The sequence below is a fragment of the Lethenteron reissneri genome, chromosome 47, assembly GCF_015708825.2.
Source record: "Lethenteron reissneri isolate LAM-NWPU_2019-01 chromosome 47, ASM1570882v1, whole genome shotgun sequence".
In the NCBI taxonomy this organism is placed as follows: domain Eukaryota; kingdom Metazoa; phylum Chordata; class Hyperoartia; order Petromyzontiformes; family Petromyzontidae; genus Lethenteron; species Lethenteron reissneri.
Genome location: NC_083825.1, coordinates 10,746,127 through 10,768,044, shown reverse-complemented (window position 1 = coordinate 10,768,044; position 21,918 = coordinate 10,746,127). Strand labels below are relative to the sequence as shown.

General features: G+C 43.6%; 1 protein-coding gene across 2 annotated transcripts in view; it reads left to right on the top strand.

Moving 5' to 3' along the window:
- The first annotated feature begins 6,966 nt into the window (after nt 1–6,966).
- LOC133354538 (CCR4-NOT transcription complex subunit 6-like) overlaps nt 6,967–21,918 on the top strand; it is a 60,375-nt gene continuing 45,423 nt past the window's right edge. For both annotated transcript variants that reach the window (XM_061571444.1, XM_061571445.1), the window contains exon 1: nt 6,967–7,087. The gene's annotated coding sequence lies outside the window, so the exon portion shown is untranslated. The remainder of the gene's footprint in view (nt 7,088–21,918) is intronic.

The following is a 21,918-nucleotide window of genomic DNA, read 5'->3' as shown; positions in this document are numbered from 1 at the left end:
AATAATCCTTGCCAGGACATATCCTGGCACACTGAGGAGGGAGATGCCCTTTTAATTGTTACAATCCGTACGACCCCCCTCTTAAAGAGGGGGACCACAAGGACATCATCCAATCTCTGCGAATCCCGTCCTGTCATCCAGGCAGTTGTGATGATGTCATATAGGGTGGTCTGCACATAGATGCCATCCATCCTCAGCAGTTTGCTTGGGAGATAATCACTGCCCGGTGATCTTTCTGGTCTCATACTTGTGATCACCCCTCCTACTTCTCAACAGATGGCACCTCAGCCAGCCAGTCACGGGGTGGTTACTTCTTCCAACATTGAGGCACGGCAGTTCCAGCGTGGTCGTTACCACCTTGCCCCATGGTGTTATCTAAGCTGAGAGATTTCCCCTTCCCCAAGAACTCACAGAAATGATCTGCAAATCTGCAGACCTGTTCCTGGGGGTTGGAGATCGGATCGTCCTTTATATCCCTTCAAGATGGTGATAGGTGTGGCACTGCAAGTTACTTTTTTGATGGAACTAAAGAGTGATGAGTGATCGCGGACTACCGAGGCAGATTCCATCTCATCAACACTCATCTCTGCAGCGCCACACAGCTCTCCTTACCTCCGAGCGAAGGCTGCGGTAAGCCTCCTCATTCTCCGACTTGAGATGTTGTAGACGGTGGGAGTGGGCATGTCGCTTTCTCTGAACACGCTGGAACACCTTTATCAACCATGGTCTCTGGGGAGGTGTGGACTGCGTACCCAATGTAACCATTGCAACAGAATGAGACACAGTCCCTAATCTCACCCATTTCCCCTCGCCATCAGGAGGAGGGGGGACGATCCCAACCCCAGCTGCAAGCGATGATGAAATTCTCACTTGCAACTTTGGTCAGCTAGCTGAGACCAGGCTATTGTGAGTTTTATTATGGTCCTATGTGGACGTCCACCGCCGCCGCAGTGGAAGAATGACAAGCTTGTCATCTTACAGATGGCAGATCAGCTCCACGGTAGTTCCTGGTGTCAAGTACATGGCCTCCCATCACCTGTTCTATCACTATGTAGTCCAGCAGATGTTTTTCCTTGAACTCGTTATTTTTAGCTGATTTGGCCCATGCCTTCCAATCAATCTGGCCCAGTTGTTTGCGTCATGACCCACTCGGGCATTAAAGTCACCCAATAGGGTGTCTCGAGTGGCTACTTTAGCCAGCACCCCCTCATCAACACGCATTCATCAGTGTGGTGAAGTACGGTCCAACAATCTACAATTGACATGGCATAGGAAAGCCGTCATATTAACTGTTGAGAGAAGTAAGTTAGCTTGGGCACGACACATCCCGAGAATGATTGATGGCAGGCGGACAAGAGTGGTGATGGAATAACAGCCAAAGGACAGAACGCGCCTAAGAGGACAACCCCCACAGAGATGTAGCGATGAGTTTGGCTCATGTGCAAGGGGGGTGTAGGTAGGCCTTCATCCAGCAGCGGATCATGTAAGCATAGTTAAGCATGCGCACGTAATATTGTGATGTGGTTGAACTCAGTATAAATTCCGCTCAAGAAGTCTGGCACTCAACTGCATTAAATGAAGGCTAACATTTTATTACAAAGAACAATTGCAGTATTGAGTGGCACGTGTTAGTGTTTAAAAGCTGGCAGAGCGTGAATAGCAAATGCCGGCTACACCACGGCGCTAATCACAGCTGTCGAGCCTGCTTGGGCATCGGGTGTTGTTTGTGCTCATGAAAAGTTGACATTTTCCAAATGTAGTGAGTCCAACTGAGTCGCAGACGTTGTTCCTTTTAGAGGCAACACTTTTATTTGTAACACAAAAGGGGCAACTGCCCCTTCGCCAGATACAGCCTAGGGTGGTGACCACCCAGCTAACTACCCTATACAGAGGAGTTACTGCTACGAAGGGTGGGGCCCTCACTCGGGTCCGCGACTACGTGTTGATGCCTCGTAGGACGTAGAGCTTCCAGCTTGAGACGTAGAGCTTCCAGCTTGAGACGTAGAGCTTCCAGCTTGTAGAATGCAGCGACCCAGGTCCTTCTCAGGGACCCGCCTTATATCCCCCCACGGGTCGGGGCCGCTCCGCCCCTGGCCCCGTCCGCCTTCTTGAGCCTTCTAGCTCCCCCTCGATCCCTCTCGAGAGCTCTCCCCGGACACGTGATCACCCCCTAGTCCCCCCACCTGGGGGCTTCTCTGTGGACACTCCGGATCACGTGTTTGCAGGGTCAACCAGAGTGCCATGGCCCGAGGCAACCCTGTCCTTGGGCTGACACTCTCCCGCTTTCCCTTGTGGGAGACCGCACTGCACGCTATGCGTCGTGCCTGCGCTATCCCAGCGCTCACCAAGCCCCGCTAGGGCTGGTACTACACCCACCACGGGGTGTACGCGATGGCAAAGCATCGCACGCCACGGCCCTTCCAGGCCGGTACCATACAGTGACAACCCCGATGTCACGACACAAACAATAGGTCCTGGATAGAGAGTTAACAGAGCATTATATCAGACAAAGCCTTCGCTACTTCGAGATTTTAGCTCCACTTTAAAAAAGACACTTGAGCAATCAATCATATTCGACGGCAAAGCGTGTATAATGGGCCAGCTCTCGCTCAACAATGACTCTGTGTGATTGTTATTGCAAATTGTAATATACATGTGGGGTGCAGCGGTGTCGTAGTGGTTAGCACACTGTGCTACGAACCCAGCTCAGCTGAGTTCGAATCCTGGCTGTGGCAAACATAATTTGCGATTGACATCTCAAGCTATCCTGGGTTACACCCCCTTCACTTGCAATCCGAACGGGTCCTGCGATGTAACGATCCATCTGGCACCTGCACAAGAGGCGATTTCATCGCTCCGTCTCCTAGATCTCAGGTGTACGACATCGTCGTTCAATTAATCACAACTATCGACATATCCTGTCGAAGCACAGTTGTCTTAATAGTCCATTTGTCTCTAATTTGTGTAATTCCTTGGTCTGTAATATATTTCTAACAAAACATTTAATACACAAGATAGCTAGACAACGATGTATCCGTTCGGTTCCCAAACCACTGCATTTAAGTGATATCGCTGGGGGTCTTCAGAGATATCCAGATGGTGGTGGTTCGAGCACTCAACTCAGCCCCGTTTTTTTCTGTGGGGTCAATACAATGAGCACCACTTCTTAGATGGGAATCGACAGCAGTTGTCTGATAGAGAGACCGGTCCCTGCCATGGTAATGTGAAATGTGTGCATTTGGCTGAACGGCTGCCAATGCAGAGGAGCAACACTGCCCTGACATTTCCCGACTTTTAAACAATGCTGAATCATACCCATAGGTAATCGATTGGTTACGCGTTTCTTTTTGGTGTGAGAGCGTCATAAAATCTCGATGACCTCTTGCGAGATTACATAAGGGACATTGATTGCTGCTGGCAACACTCGTCACGGACACGGCACTTCTCAGCACATCGGTCCCACTCGGCGCACCGTTCACTTGGCTCTCAAGCCAACACGGAAAGGGAGCCACTCAGTTGAACAATCCTCGACCGCGACAATCAACGCGCAAACGAAACGATGACATTTGCGTACACGACTCGCGACGTGTGAAGGAGACATGCTAAGTTCACATTGAGATGGTAAATTTGAACAGGGCATTTAAATGTGTCCATCGCACAGCTGTCCTCTGATGACTTTGTGAGCATGTGGGATCCATTTCCTCATTGGTGGAAACAACACGTGAGTTTTATCAATGTCCTGCCACAATGACTGATTTTTCAATGTGCCCCTCTACATTAATCTGCTACTGTTTGTATGTTCTTGTGGTCGCGTAGATTTTTCTCCGGATCCTCTGGTTTTTCTCTCTACATTTAGAAACACACATTTAGAGTATTTGGCTGCTTTACATTTAAGCACGATAAGCCACTTCGTTGAGCTATGATTTGTGGCCATGTCGCTTCGGAAAAAGAGCTTCATAACTGGTGAGAATTATTTTTTTTATATAAATGTGTAGGAATGTTATAAATATTATAAGAATATAAGAATATACAAATTAGTTTAGTTCATAGTTTACTTTATATTGTCCATTCAGCAATAGCAGGGGTGGGTTATGTGGCCTATTATGGGATACGTATGGTAGTTGTAAACAGGTAATACTATACGTCGGTACAATCTTGATTTGAAGCTTTCGTGACTACATGAATCCATACTCTTTGGTTATTTCGGTAAAGTCACGTAGGTAGAAAAATAATAGATCACGACGTTTCGATCGCAACACAAGCATTCGTCATCAGGTGAGACAACCACAGCAAGAAAACACTGCTGAGGTAGGTGAGAGATCTTCCGTGACACGAGCTGATTATAGGCCTCGCAGTAGGGGGCAGAGAGAAGGGGGGGGGGTAGAAAGTGGACCCCGCAGCAGCACCCGGATCACTGGAGTAGAGATCGGAGAGAGATGCACAGAGAGAAAGAGAAAGACACACAGAGAGTCGGAAATAACAGCTGACATAAGCAGGTAGGATGGAAACATCGCAGTCAGTGTAAACTTTACCTGGTTAATAACGTCCTTCCAATGATTGCTCAGTTTGTACCCATCTTCTCGGTTGAAGTTGTGTCTGTGTTTATGTGTATATCTGGATGGCTTCATGAACAAAGCTCTGATAATAGCCGGTGGGTTTGCAGAGTACCATCGTTTTGGAAAAGTCAATCTCGTGTGAGCTCACAGCGTTAAAACAATGATCAGCAACGGCAGAGGTATTGGTCCTACCGTGTTTCAGATCTGCCTTGTGTTCGCGAACGCGGTCCGAGACATGTCGTTTCGTTTCCTCAATGTAACTGCTGCCGCAGCCACAACTTAGTTTGTAGACACCAGGGTATTGCATATCAGGAATCACATCCTTTACAGATGGGATCAAATCACAGATTTTGTGTACTGTGTTGAAACGAACCTGGATCTTGTGTTTGTTTAGGATTTTGGAAATCTTTTTGGTAACCCCTATGTATGGAAAAGTGATGGTATTGGTTGGATCCTCAGATGGTTGTCTCCCCAGCCATGAGAAGACAACCATCTGGGAAAACGAAACGACATGTCTCGGACCGCGTTAGCAAACACAAGGCAGATCTGAAACACGGTAGGACCAATACCTCTGCCGTTGCTGATCATTGTTTTAACGCTGCGGGCTCACACGAAATTGACTTTTCCAAGACGAAGGTACTCTGCAAACCTACCGGCTATTATCAGAGATTTGTTCATGAAGGCATCCAGATATATAAACACAGACACAACTTCACCCGAGAGGATGGGTACAAACTGAGCAATCATTGGAAGGACGTTATTAACCAGGTAAAGTCTTAACTGACTGTGATGTTTCCATCCTACCTGACTATGTCAGCTGTTATTTCCGACTCTCTGTGTCTTTCTCTCTCTCTCTGTGCATCTCTCTCCGATCTCTACTCCAGTGACCCGGGTGCAGCTGCGGGGTCCACTTTCTGCCCCGCCTCCTGCCCCCTTTTCTCCCCCCCCCCCTACTGCCGAGGCCTACTATACACTACACTATACACTACACTATACACTACACTATACACTACACTATACACTACACTATACATTACACACTATACACTACTATACACTACACACTATACACTACACTATACACTACACTACACACTACACTATACACTACACTATACACTACACACTACACTATATAACCTCGTGCCACGGCAGATCTCTCGCCTACTTCAGCAGTTTTGTCTTGCTGTGGTTGTCCCACCTGATGACGATTGCTTGTGCTGCGATCGAAATGTCGTGATCTATTATTTTTCGACCTCTGTGACTTTACCGGAAGATCCACAGAGTATGTAGGTAGGTAGTTAATGAATATACAGGTAATGGGTAGGATATTTAGGCAGGCAGCTAGGCAAACATATAGTTGACAATATAGGTAAGTAGGTAGGTATCACTTCAGATTGTCAACATTGTTGAAGATTCTTTATTACAAGATATGTACAGCATGGATTGTGCAGGATGGTGGCATAGCAGTGGACTCTCCATGAAGTTGAACAAAAAAATGCATCGGTCCATTCGTCAATAACACTGCGGCTTTAAAATTAATAAAACTAGGCGACGTTTCGGGGAATGGGCCTCATAGCACGTCCATGTGTATTTGGTTACGTTCTTAAAATCTCCACCATCACTGCACACTTGATGGTGGTACTACTATACTGATATCATCTTAGTGTCTGCATACAATTCTACGATTTGGTGATATGTACTGCGTTGCCCGAAACATCGCCTATTGTATATTTATACAATAGTATATTTATACAATAGGCGATGTTTCTGGCAATGGGCAGTCTTCATTTTTCAGGCAGTTATTGCCGAATGTATTGAGATTGTTTAGAGTATTGCCTATCCTGTAATGGGTACTGTCTGTAAGCTTGAACTCACTCACTGGGCTCACACATTAGCTACTGGAGTACATTATCACCATCCGAACGCTCTTAACATTTAATTCGATTTTGAAGTCACTTAATTTTGTCTATTTTATTATCGGCTCGTGTCCGTGCCATCATCCTCCCATTTAGCGTCAAGGTTTGCTTCGGAGCCATCGGCCTTGATCAATCCACTGCTAGATGATGAAGGCCCTTTTCGCTTGCTTCAGTGGTAAATAGTTTAATCGTTTTAGTACGAGCGAATTTAAGTATCGATGATTATCGTTTCCCCACATGTTATTGTACGCATGCATCGTCAGCTATTGAATTTATTAATCGGAATCGACGAATCGATCCAGTCCCACTGTTTACCAAGGGGTTTGTTTACAATGGGGCGGGTCATTTGCATACGCCTCCCCGTCAGCCAATCAGCGATCACCCGCCCCCTTACGCGCGCCTCAGCCAATGTGCGACCGAGCCTCGCGTCCCGCCTTCGACCAATAGCCGCGCGTCGTCACGCGGGGCTCGGCCAATCGGAGTGCGGGATGCTGGCAGGTAGTCCCGCAGCCCAGCGACAGCAACCGCCATATTGCGAGAGGCTGCGTGCCGCTCCGCGTCCTCACGGCTCCCGCTCGCTTGGAGCGCGCCTCCGCCTGCGTGTGGATGCAGGTAAGGGACCAGCGGAACGCGCAGGGAAGCCCCGGTTGCAACATGGCTTCGAGAACATGACGATTTTCCCCCCTCAGAAACCACCAACCTCCCCCCCCGCCACCACCCCTCCCCCCGCCGCTCTGGGCTCCTGTGTTAGGTGATGAGGGCTAGGCGAGGCGCAGGATGAGGCTGCGGCCTGGTGGAGGAGGTGGACGGAGAGAGGCGCGGGCCTCCCGTCGTGGTGGTCGTCCCCCGCCGTTTATTCAGTTGCCCACGGTGGTGTTGGTGGCTTGGCACGGCGTCGTGTGTCTGAAGGCCATCCTGGATCCCCGTGTTGAAATGATGAACGCCCTTTGATGAATAATACATTGTTGGTGGTGGTGCTGCTTTTGGGTGAACTTGGGCCCGATTCTGTTTGCCGATATTAATAGTATTAATCAGTAGTGTGGACTCGAGTCATGTGACTTGGACTCGAGTCATGAATTTGATGACTTCAGACTCGACTTGGACTTGCATAACAATGACTTTGTCCCACCTCTGAGGTGTGGACTCGAGTCATGTGACTTGGACTCGAGTCAGACTCGAGTCATGAATTTGATGACTTCAGACTCGACTTGGACTTGCATAACAATGACTTTGTCCCACCTCTGGACTATTAATAGTGCTGTCCATTGTGTGATTATTGTTTTTGGCAACGTCTCTGGCTTATGTAGCTGGAGCGGAGTTCGGTTGCTGTTGCGAAGGGTTTCCCACATTGTTCATTTGAGAAGGGAGACACTGTGACCTAACCTGAATGACCTGCATGTTCCGATCACTGGTTGGCTCAACCCAAGTTATATTTGTGGTTGATAAAATAAGCAACACTTTCATATACCTATCCAACATTTGGGCATCCCACAGACTTACATGCCACCCTGTTGCTCATTTGAGCGTGGAGACTCGGGTACCTGAATCTAACGTGTTCAATATAACCGGTGTTTTTTGGATATAAGTATAGCAGCATGCCTTCTCGTGTAAAGTACTTCAGTTATATTCCGCTGACGGTTAGCTCTGCCGTCGTATATTATCATCGTTGCTCCAAGATCGGTAAGATTAGCACCACGTGTCGAGGCGACTCCACCTCTTTGTGGGAAGACGCGTTGAGTCGGTTGCCTTGCTCCCAAACGCCGTTTTTTTCAATTAAAGGCACTGCGTTTCATGGAACACGTGTGGGGCTTGTGTAAATGTTTGTCCGCGTCTTGTGTAGGATATATATTTAAGAATCTTGTGTTTAAAAAAAACTGTTCAAATCGCATGATGAGTGATGGTAACCGCGTGGGGAGACCTGCATCAATGACCACGAATAGCGTTGAACCAGCACGTTTTCAAGCAAAATAAGCTTTTCATTTCATGATAATTAATTTTGGCGCCTTCCATGTCTACGAGACGCCAATATCTTACCTTTTTAAGAGGCGTGATATCAAGGGAACCATTGTTTCGTTTCGCGCCTGCACGCCAAGGAAAATGACACAAAAAAACTGACCCAACACGTTTTAATTCCATAGTCCCCCATCAACATAATCAGGTGAATACAACTCTTTGTTTCGCGCCCCAAGAAAGACCGCTATCGCACGACTGCTTGTGTGATGTAAGACCCGGGAGTTGCTTTGCCGTTGGTAAATATCTCAAACGTCTTACTCTTGAGCAAAAGGGGCCCTATTTGGAAAGGGGCACCCGGTCGTGATACTGGTGATGGGGCCGCTGTGCAATCTCAAGTCAACAAAAGTCAATATATCTCTATGATCGAGGGGGGGAAGGCGGTGCACTTTTTATGGCACTGAGCCAGTGCTAGAAACTCAAATTTGCTGTGGCAGGGTCCTCGTTCTTCACATGATGACCATCGTTCAATTTCCACAAATTGATACTGTACTTTTTTAACACCAGGAGAATGACAGGCTGCGTTGGCAACTGCCTCAGAGAGGAAAATTCAGCCTTTGTGATTGCGAGTCAAACATTTTAACCAGTGTCACCACTTTGAAATGTATTGATGTTTAACTTCTTTCACGGGGTTAGGACAACGGACTAAAAACAAAAAGCAGCTCTAAAGAAATTCCTTTTTTTATTTTAAAGTGCATAGCTCATGTAGCTTCCTAATATTCGAAGGAAAAGCGCGATGCAGTGAGTCTTTTCTCTATGGTTGACCGTAGTTTGTGTGATGGTTTATGCTCCTTCACAAAATCGGCAAGCACTTTTTCTGTAATGAGCACGACATTATAAAATGTCTAATGATAAACATGTTTGACAACTTGGCTAGCGGTCGTGGCCTGAGGTGTCGTCATTTATAAACTGAAATGGAGATGATAACTTGCTTAACCACCACCATACACTGTCCCCCTCCACTGAGTACTCTGGAACAATAGGCTGCATAAGCCTGCAAAGTTAATTATAAAAGCAAATTTTACCTAGAAAAGCTAGTGTCTGCTTTATATCTAGAGACAATGATAATAAAATATTACTGTCTCCAAAAAAATCATACTAGTTCTTAGAGATGAATTTAAGAACTCTCACTTTGTAGGTCAAGCTGTGTGTAGCTAAAGTGACACCAAGGACTTGAAGTGTTCATGTGGGTGAGAGGTAGTCCTGTGGTCTTACGACCGTTAGAGATGATAATTATCCAACTAATGTAGGTGGTGACGTGGCCCAGCTGTAGTGCATTCACCCGCTCATTGCAGAGGTTCAAGGTTTGAATCAAACAACCGTTCTGGTCATTACTGCAGGTGTATTGTAAACGTGCATATGTTTACAATACACCTGCAGTCATGGGCCTTAAAGATCCAGTGGTATCATCTGCAAGAGTAGGCCATTGTAGTGCTGGTGTCATGATCCAAATGAGAAAATTACCCTGAAATTACTCAAATGAGATTTTAAATAGTAGCCATTGTCCCCGACTGAAAAAATTGGTAGTACCCTCCTGAAAACGAGTCATGAGTCTCACATTTCCTAGGTAAACAAATGTAATAATAATCGTAACGATACACTGTTTAACCACCGCCATGCTAATGTACTAAACATAATGGTGGTTGCTCACGTATGACTAAGTTTAGATAAGAGAGTTAAACGAGTGCAGTAATCTACCTATCCACCACAAACTCACCATGTCAGTGAGTAGTGTGTGATGGGGATATCACCAAAACAGTTCAGAGAGATGATGATGGTGTAACTACTGTTGTGATGAACCATAATAGTATCTTATCTGCACTTGACAAAAGTGGATAGGTGGAGCCATGGTTAACGGGTTTAAGCGAGGCAGATGAGACACTCGCATGAAACTGGCCTCTTTCCCACAACTTGCTATCTGTAGTTTCCATAGCCTAAAAATAGTGCTGTGTCTCGAGGCAGAGCTGTGAAATAACTATCAACTGTCTATATTATTGCATTCATTAAAACTACTCCCAAAGTATTGTAAAATTAATTCCCATATGTGGTGAGTCAACAGTGTGTGTCCTATGTAGTCATTGAACCCTGTCAGAAATATTGATTTTTTTTATTGCTTGCTTAGAGATGAGCACAGCTCCTCCTATGTTTCGGCAGAGACATTTTGACAGAAAACTATACTCTGGAGATGTTAACATTCCATGCAATGAAGCTTGTGACCCTCCTTTGGAGGACCATTTATCAAAACAACCAATTACTGATTGTTTTATAGCATATAAGGCAATGTTTGTAAATGGTTATGATGGTGTTGGTTAATACTTTTCAATCTTTGCATTTACACTTCTGCCAAGTCCCTGAAATGGATATCTTGTCACATTTGTTTTATATCTTAAATTAAAGGTTTAGTGCAGCAACATTCATCATTGATATATAATTACAAAAGGGCATCAATACTTATATGGCTGTAGTCAAATGTGACCAAAATACACACCATGTGCAGTAGTGTGGTGGGTTTGAATGCAGCAGAACATGTACACTGTATTTGAAAGCGAAATTACGTCCCGGTTTGGCTTTCACTGACATGTATCATGATGACGCAATAAGAGCTTTATTAATAGACCTTTAGCATAGATCAATGTCAATGTGAGGCCCACACAGTTTTATCATATTCACAGATGGCGAATAACGTAAAGGTCATTTCATATCGAAGGGCCCATTTAAACTCCATTTAACCTACATTTCCTTCACTTAATGCTGTATTGTTGGCATAGCCACCTGACAAGTATGACGGAGTTTTCGCTAGTGTCGAGGAACAGGTTTCTCAATCTGTAGTTTACTCAGCCCATCATCCTTCTGCGTTGATAAATGAGAATTACTGTGGGAATTTGACAGTAGGTGACCTGTAGAGACATAATTGATTAGAAATGTCAAATTTCTGGCAGAATATAAAGCACTAGGAGTATATAAAACAAAAGGATAATAAAGCAAATTCACCGAAACATTTGAGTGATTGGTGCCTCGTAAAAGTTGGTCGTGTGTAAAAGAGGGCTATTATCAACCCAGCCCATCATCTATGGGATTGTTACCACCTGCTGCAGCTGCTTATTGGTGGTGACTCTATAGACTTGTGCCTGTCATAAAACTGTGGAATTTCCACAAGGACCATCAACGGATAAACACCTACGCATGTGAGGCAGTGCACTAACTTTTGTATTGTTGTGTTTATAGTTCTCCCCCCCTTAAGAGATTGAAAGTGATTGGCTGTAGTTAGTGTGCATGTAGACAGGCAAGAAAGCTCTTAATCTGATTTGAGCGAATGATTTAACATGCTGGTGGAGCAGAGCAAATTAGATTGCTTGTGTAAATCTCGTGTTTTTGCATGTGCCACGTAATTTCTGTCTCCATGTGATGATTTATGCAAGTGGATTAATCACGACATTTTCATCGAGTATGAATTTGTAAAGAAACCTTCAGCTAAAAAGCTAGAGATGGTCAGATGGTTTAGGGGTCACGAGGCCAGCACTGCCGAAGGCCTGGGTTCAAGTCCGGTTTGCAGCCACCTGTAATTTAAACTGGATTCACAAATACTGTATGCAGGTCAATGCCCTCAGCCTAGTTACCAATAATTACACAAACAACATTACATTCAAATTTAGTTTTCACTTAATTCGGCATAATTTAGTTCTTATAATTATTTTTCTGTTTGGTTGACGTGACACAAAAACCCTGTAGAACATGTATAAAGGTGCATAAACTGTGCATTAAAGAGGCCTATTCCAGTGAATTAATAAGTGGTTTTGTGATAATCTTATGGGGCTCTACTCTTGACACAAGGTGGTGTACTGCTCACTGCATTTATGAATGAAAATATCTTAATCTCATAAAATGCCAGCAGCACAAATGGAATACAACACCTCCCTGCTTTTCACTATTCATCGTTATTCGTGGTTTCTGGGCTTTGAGAGAGCCCTCTTCGAGCACTGAGCTAAGAGGGTACGTGACATGAGCGGTGGGGTAAGTGATGAATAAAGCTGTGCAGGGCATCTGTAGATGCACCATTGTAGCAGTGAAGTGGCATGCAACCCTCTGCAAAGCGATGCCTTAGGTTGCCACTGATGTTAGGTAATAAGAATCCATATCTGTGCTTTATCAGAGGTATTTAGTTCTAATTGGACAGCTTTTCCCAGTTTACTTTTTGCTACTGGTACCATGTCATGCAATAAAGAGTTTTTTCTTAACTTTTATGGTGAGCCATGTAACATGTGAGAATATTTGTTCCCATTAGAAGACAACATAGAACCACATTTAGAATCATTTCATTCAAGAAGCTCTTGTTCACACTTATATGTTCTGCAAAAAGCATTCATCACAATTTCCATCAAATAAAATTTTACAGTCCTCGCAGAAGGCATTTGCCAAATTAAGTGACAATCCAAGCTTATTTTAATATTCATGAAAGTCATTAGAAACTGTGCATAAACCTTCAACTTACCATCCTTGAGAACCTAATTTGATTTATAGCTATTTGAAACCTGGATTTGAACTCAGGATCTTAGTTGTGCGAGCTCAGTGCTTTGAAACAGTTTTACCCCTCAAACAGCTTTCTTAATTGCGGCAGCCTTTTCTCACCACCTTTGTGAAATGGACTTGCTGATCTAAGAAGCTTGTCCTTGCTGTATGGAGTGTGTCGTGTGCCTGTCTCACCTTGGCTAACCCATATGGCGAGTGCATGTGGCCTTAGCATTGTACCCAGGGTGCACATTGTGTACATATGAAGGAAAATAAAAATAGTTCGTGGTATTTTAATACAAAATGTATCTTAAGATATTGTGCAGATAAAATCACGTAAAATGTAACATTGCGAAGTAATGTAACACTGGATTGTTAAATTATTTGTGTGGTAAGTTCTATTTTCATGGGCATGCGATGCATGTGGAATGCTGTCAAATCTTGTTTCTTTTTTCATATTTGTGAGTTGATGCCACAAAGGGCAGAGGTTTCATGGGGTAGTACACTACTTGAAGAGTAATCGAGAGTTATTTTTATCACCTTGCTTAACAAACAAGCCTTGGGTCGTGGCCATAAATGGCTCTTAACTGGCAGGGGAAATTCCACATTCCTATGGCAGGTGAGTGGCTCTCAAAATGGTCAACTGCTATTGACTTTCAATACAACAGTACACACGTCCTACACTGGCTGAATAATGGATCAAGGCAACCACCCCCGACTCGCATTTAAACTTGCTTGCCTCATATTTGCGAGTAACATTTTCCAACCACAGTGCTGCACAATTATAGAGTAATAGGTCAACTAGTCAGTGCAAGCCGATAGTTTGGCCTTGCCGAGGAAGTGGACACCCATTTGCCCGGGTGAGCCAGCATTACTAAGTGAACCAGATCCATTTGTCTTGTATGATATTTTTACCCAACATATGTGACTATAACAGGACCTAATGTGGTAACTGGGAAAGTAAAATTGCATGCATGGACGTTATTCTTTACATTTGCTGTAAGGGCACGTGGATCTACGTGTGTACATAAGGCAGAACCTGTTCACATTTGGATGTCTCGCCGTGGCTTACTTATTCGGGTAGAAGGGGCATGCTTCAACTTGCCTAATCGTTTCACATAATTTGGCTTGGAAAGTACCACACACAGCATTAGCCCTCACATATAGAGATGTATAAGGACATTTGAAATTAAGTACACACACATATATATAGATGTGTGTTGTCTTTAATTTTATCGGGCCACGTGATCATTTGGTGAGAGCAATTTGAAGTGTTGCAAATTCAAATCCCGGTCCAGTGTTTAGTACGCCTATCCCTTCTAAGGCACTAAGATATGACAGCGTTATGGTAATTATCAGTAGTAATCATATGAAGAAACTGGACCCTGCTGTAAAAATGTGTAATATCCACCACTGGTTAAAGCTGCCAGTGGAGGAGCAACACCCCTTTAACTCATATGAGCGGGTAGACACCTTCAATGAATTCTGACTACGTGATATACATTTCCAGGTACCGTTTGCCTTTTAATTAAGCAATGGACTTAACCTCATGTGAATTTTACACCTCAGAAATTACAGAACAAATTTTAATGAACCTTTGCTCATTCTAGAGAAGTTTGCCTTACTTATAAACATGCTTTCCTGTCTTGTCTTGACGTTGCTTGCCAATGCCTGAACTAGAATGCACTGTACACTGTTAGTTTGAAAGCGTTAGATAGGCGACATGCCTTGTTTGCATTGCCAGTTTAGACCTGCTTATAATTTACTTACATCCTCAACCAGATGGAATGGGTGGATATAACTGGAACATGCTGTAAATATATGGAAAAAATAGCTGACACCTTTCATCCTGTATCCCCCCCACTCACCTATGAAAGTGATCAATTAGCATATCATAAGTCTGTTTTGGAAAAGTCTTGGCTGTAACAATGCGTCTTGACTTTCAGTTTAACAAGCGGTTAAAAATGTGATATTTTTTTACTGTCCATGTTTACAAATTCTTGTGTTGGCCTGGAAACAGTACATATTTGTTAGTACAGCATCCTGCTCTCATTATCCCTAGGCCACGTTGCATCACAGTACTTAACCTCAGAAACACTGCTCACCAGCTAAATACGTTGCCACATTGCCTGGTCCTGGCAAGTTGTGAAGGCAGCGTAAGCTGGTAATTGAATCCTTGAGTTTCACTCCATATTTAAGCTCTGCGTATTGCACAGGATCTTACTCAGAGCAATGTTGAAACATGGTCTGTTATGTATTCTTGGTTCTTTCTGTAAAGTCACGTAAATAGAAAAAAAATAAAAAAATAAGATAAAATTATAATAAAAATAATAAAATAAAATACAAATAATTAATGGCAAATAATAAAAGCAAAAAACCCACGACCTTTCAATCGCAACACAAGCGGCCTTCATCAGGCGGAGAGAAAAGTATGTTATGCACATGGTTTCATGGCCTGCAAGACTTGTTTAGTCATCCTCTGTATGAGGTAGGATTCTTCCCTGCAACCGCTGAGCTGAGTACACAAACCATAGGGCCACATGCTAATATGAATATGCAGAGTTTTAAAATGGGTATTACATTACAACAGTAGTCCCATGGAAAGACTGAACCCTCACCATTGAAACAGGCACACCAACGGAGATGAGCTCTGCCTCCCTGCGCCATTTCAACAGGTACGCATGTTGACAACCTATCTCAGAGTGAAGCTGGACTATATGCTAACCTTCCATGACTACCTGTAAAAGATAGCCACTAAGACCAACACAAGGGTCAATCTGGTCCAAAAACTGCCAAGCACAAGCTGGGGAGCATTGGCATCAGTGCTACGGACATCAACGGTGAGCCTTCTGTAGTCTGTAGCCAAATACTGTGCACCAGTATGGACCAGAAGTAGTCACTCGACTTGTTGATGTCCCACTGAACACTGCAATGCGGTGTATCACTGGAACCCTCAAGTCGACCCCAACACCATGGTTGCCAGTACTGTCACACCTCTCCCACTCATCCGCTGCAAAGCTGCAACCCTCCGGGAAGTCTTGCGAATCGAGGAAAACGGTCTTTTCATTCATCAGGACCTCAACATCCTTCATCATCGCTTAAAGTCACGCAAGCCCGTTTAGACCCATGTGCTTAACCTTAAACAATGTTAATTCAAACTCTATGAAGCCTGGAGAGCTATATGGAGTTCAAAAGAAAACGCAAACAAACACCTTGCGAAAGACCCAACGGAGAAGATCCCCGTGTTTTGATATTCCACGAAGCTCAGCGTCCACCCTAAATCTCATCCACACAAACCATGGCAGATACGGATACCTGATGTATAAATGGCAGATGGAAAAGTCTCCAGTGTGCGACTGTGGTCATCCAGAACAGACCATGCAACACATAACGACGCAATGCCCGATCCACAAGTAAAAAGGAGACATCACAGTGATGTACTCCGCTGCTCCTGACCCAGTTATTTGGCTTGACCACCTTGTAGTTGTTGCTCTTGGGTCATCCCTGACGAGTGTGCAGGTTCGCCAACTGGAGAATCCCTTTAGGCATTGCTGGACACCTGATGCACGTGACTTTTATTTTTAACTAGCTTGTTTGCCCGTCCTAGGACGGAAGCTGTAATATTTACGAAAAAATTGAGCAGAGTATAATTGTATCTTATGTAAATTGAATGGCAGTGAATCTTGCACAAAAGTATGTCATCAAACACTTCACTGCATTTCACTGTAGCACTGTATTAATGACAGTGAATCTGACACAAAACGAAGTCATACAACACTTCACTGAAGTTCACTGTAGCACTATTAATGGCAGTGATTCTTGCACAAAATACCTCGCTTCATGTCACTGTAGCACTGTATATAACTCCCCTTAAATTTGTTCAAATGCAGTGCTCTGATACCATTCTCTTCTGCTTTCGGTCGCTGGGGTTGAAATAAATTGGAAATCGATACAATATCTGGAAAATCATTGAGAAATGTCTATTTTATCATAATGTAGAAGCATTAATTAGACTTACCTGTTGTCTGAAGTGCTGAAGAAATAAACTAAGACACCAAATCCACTTTGTTGCTGCGTAGAATTATTGATTAGATTCACTTTCAATAAAGAAACGTCAAACTTAAAGCGAATTGCGAAAAAATAATTTATTTTCGCTCGACCTTCACGTGAGTGTAAAAATCTACCCGCTCATGAATATTAATGACGGGGGGGGGGGGGGGTGCGGCATGTGGAGTGACATCACGAGCATTACACACACACACAGACATTCTTGGCTCATTATGGTAGTAATTAGCAAACAGCACCCCTCACGGCTTGAATGCAGTTGTCTGACAATTGTGGTGTTATATTGACTTGCCAGTGTGTCTCTACTATTTTAAATCAACACATTTGTTTTATTCTTTCTTTTTTATATTTGGCCCCAAATATATATCTGCAGTGTTGGCATTCAGGCAGAGAGAGATGCAACTTAACGTTTTAATCCTCCAGAACTTCAATGTGCTGAACTGCATGTCAAAGCACATTTATTGACGTAATTTCAAAAATGGATGCAGTGGCATCTGTCCAGTGTCCATCGTGGTCCCACGGGCTGGGGGACTCCAGGCGTGGGAATAGAAAAAGGGATCAGGGGACTCCATTCCATTCCTTGTGCCAGGGCCCATGCGAACCTCACCGCCCCATTGCATATGTGGCTAAAACTTCAGAATGTATTCCTTCATTTCAGCAGCGCTGGCTCAGTACTCTGTTACATATTACTGTGAGTTGTAAAGGGGAAAATGGAGAGATATAAAGCAAGATGGGTGGACTGTTAGAACAGACCTTAGGTCAGTTCTTGGCTGGAGGACTTGCAGAATCTAGCAGAAAGAAGCACCTCCAAGAAGTGGTGGCATCAACATCGTTGAGTGTCAGTTTTGCTGACCTTGGTGTTGTGCATGGTTGGTGGCTCTTGCCCTTAACTTTACATTCTCGTACTGGTTTAACACGCTCCACTTTGCAGATGATACGAGTTACATGTCATTTTAACAAGTGAATATAACATCTTCATCTGTGTGGCCCATAACCTGATGGATAACATGTTTATCTATTCCATAAATTTTAAACATTCCCCTATGCACTTATTTTCATGAAACTGTGGCCTAGTCTTACAAGCAAATTAATAAAAGCGAGGCCCTGTGATGAGCATGTCATTCCACACCTCCGATTAGCATGGTTGCCTATGTACGGTGTAAAAGACGTTCAACATGCATAATACATTATTTGCATTTCATGGAGCCTAAAATTAGGGAAAACTTTATTCCATGTAAACTAAACTATTAACTTTTTATTTTATCAGGTTAGGCCCACTGAACTATATAGCTCTTTTTCAGAAGTGACCTGTCCACAAATCATAGCTCAACGAAGTGGTCCATCATGTGGAAATTTAAACACTTGTTTCTAAATGTGGAGGGAAAAACCGGAGGACCTGGAGAAAAATCCATGTGACCATGGAGAGAACATCCAAACTCCAAATATACAGCAGGTGTCAGGGTCTGGAATGAACCCACGAACTCCTGTATACCAGGCAAAGTAGTTAACATCTCGTCACTGCAGCAATTTGGACATTCACGCAATTCACAAGTCAGCTGTGTTCTGTTCTTAGTATGCAATTTTCAGAGAATGTATGAAAGACAGTACTATATAACCACTGGTAAAGGTCAACGTGTCTCCCTTCTCAAAGTTCATTGTGCAGCACTTGTATATTCAATGGCTGAAAGACGATATTGCAATGGAGGGGGGCAGTCTGCCCACAGGATGACCACTTGACTTCACAGTGATGGTTACTGCATCTATCCCATAGGAATGCTGGACAGTTTGCTTTGATGTTAACTTTTGCAACCTTCCGATTGTGAGCCGAGTACGCTAACCACAGCTCGTATGCATGCATTATTGTCAAACTAGTATGTCACTTTAACAGTGTTTATGCTATATATAATATAGGAACATAGATCGGAACTATCCTTCAAGCCGTCACTGCCTCAGAGCCATAAACACAATTTTGAGCACTGTGGAGCGCTGTTTGTAAGACATTTTGCCCATGTGCAAGACATCTGCAGCATAACAATATTCCACCAAATGGGCCAATGTCTCTGCAGCCTGTTCACATTTCTGTGAACAATGGAAACTGGATCCACTGCTCCTTAAACTTAGTGCAAAAGCTTCCATACCAAACCTCCATACCAGCTCTGGTCATGTGGAGAGAAATTGTCTGGCGAGGGAAACTGCCCTATGTTGTGTGGTGTCGGTGCATGCATCACACATTGGCTGCACTGTTTCTAGCATGGAACTGCTGCATGGGGATGGCACCAGTCATGAGAATCATTTCCACTGTCCTCATGATGCATGCATACCAGGCAGTTGTCCCCAGGAGACCGATTGTGGCAATCCGGACCATGTGAATCCCACGGCAGTATTTTAAGAGCGTGCTTTTTTATATTTCCCAGAATAATAAAACCACATGCTCCTATTATGACCTACCATCTAGACATATTTGTGAGTATTAAATACAGAGTGAGGTCTTACTGTGAAGGTGAATGAAGAAAGGCCTGGTCTTGCAATTTTGTCTAAGTAAAAGTGATAGGTCAAAAAAGAGTCCAATGTTGAAATATCTTGCTAAATGCCCCTTGAATTGAAGAGGTTCTATTCATGCTCGGACATGGGCACTGTGTGTAGAACTTACCATTGAGTTATATGAAATGATCAAGTTAACGACCTTTGGCTGTATGCAAATAACACGAGTGACATTTTCTTATTATTTACTGCTTTATGTTGCAATCCTAGATTTCAGGTTTCTTTCGTTTTTTCTCTTGTGGCTAGCTTTAAAAAAATTATTACAAATATTATCACTCCCTTATATCCCATATGGCCGTGTCTAATACTTCTCCAGGGTCGTTAAAATAAGTATCACTTGTCTGTGTAAACTGGCAATCGCAATAGGAGTGCTATTTCTATCACTGGCATCAGAAATAAGCTCCATTCCAAGCAACGTTATCATTGTATATTTTGGGTATCAGAACTTAGTGTGGCCAAGTTAAATATGAATCCAAATTTACTTAGGTCAGCTTCGTTGTACGATCATTGGTGGCCAGTTTGCGGCAGTCATACTGGCTACACAATCGAGCGTCAGTCGTCAGTGCTTCCAAGCTTTTATTAAATGGTCCTGAATTGACGACGGAGTAATGATGTGCCATTGTCGTGGTTATGTAGCATACCTGCTGGGCATCAACGACTACAAAATAATATTGTGGAAAGATGCCAATTAAAACGAACCTGGCATTAGCTACTGTGCAGTCATGCATTATTCTAAAGGGCCAATGTTTGCAGAAAAACACATTTTGCGAAGAGCTCTCAATTTGCAAGTGGGAATTAAATAGGATTCAAATTTACAATCCGCACCAGTGACAAGTGCAGGTCAGGTAAGCGATTCTGTTGCAGTCAGGATCACAATGCAGTGAACTGTACGCACAGACACACTTCACACAGCACGTGGAACTGTACTTCAGTGGACGCAATCATTCCATTAGCAGTGCTACAAATGTCGTGTCCTGGAATGACCCTAAACAACCACTGCCAAGCTTTAGAAAGTAAAGTGGTAAAAGCCTTTAGGAAGAAATAATTATTTGTTTAAACAAATGCTGGTGTTTAATAACATGAAGGTTGCACATTTAGCAATACTATAGTCTGTAAAAGTGCATTGTTATTATGGACAGTGAACGCATTTTTTCCCTTTGGAAGCGGAAATTACCTCCAGTGGAACAACGAAATTGCAGCAGTGTTTTAGGCGGTTTACACAAGTGATGTAATTAATTATTTAGTACTCTGGTTCATTACGTAATAGGCTAACTTACACTCTTGAAAATGCCACCGTTTTGTGAAGATACAAACAGGTTGTTTACGTAGGTTTTCTCCGTACACTTCCATTTGATCGCACATGCTAACAAGTAAACCCGTAAAAACAAAGTTTTTCACTATAAATCCTTTATATGCGTGGCGGCTAGAGTCCTCTCGTCCTCTGGCTTGAGATGGCTGCCACCTATGGGTCAGATGATTGTCTGCCACCATTAAGCAATTGGTAATTAAATATTTCATTTTTTTTCCTAAACAGTGTAAAATTTAGCAATTTTTTCACGAACTTAATTGCCACACACAACGAGTCTGTGGAAAATGTCAGCTCGATTGGATCACGGGAAGTGGGTTAAAAAACGAGCAAAAGATTTGCACGGTCCTAAGCAAGCAAGCGAACTTAATATAAAGGATTGTAAAATATATTCGCCTGTGGAGGACGCGGGGATCGATCCCGCGACCTTTGGCATGGGAAGCGAGGGCGCTACCAACTGCGCTACTCCGCCACGGCCTGTGGAGGGGTTACGCTCTGGGCTCTTACACTGTGACGTTCAGTCAAAGCCATGAATGAGTTCTATTTGAATATATGTAAAATACAATGTTTTTGCCTAAAAAGTGTACAATTTTGGGAATTTTTTTTCACGAACATTAATTGTCTCGCACAACGAGTCTGTGTGGAAAATGTCAGCTCGATTGGATCACGGGAAGGGGGTTAAAAAACGACCGAAAGATTTGCACGGTCGTAAGCAAGCAAGCACGCAAGCAAGCAAGCACGCAAGCAAGCGAACTTAATATAAAGGATTTAAAAATGGTCAAAAAGGAATTGGTCCAACATAGACAGGAGCCTGCTAAAAAAGTTTTGCGATGCATTGAGGTTTTTTGGGTATGTACATACTTGTTATTTATGCAGCTTTGCTTAAACTGACAGCAAGTAAACTTGTCTTGCTCTTAGGCCATATGACAACAGCAGTGTGTCAGTGGTGCGTGACTTCTGGAGAGGAGCTGCAGCTTAAAGTGCTCTTAAGTCTGATTGAATCGTGGTGTACACG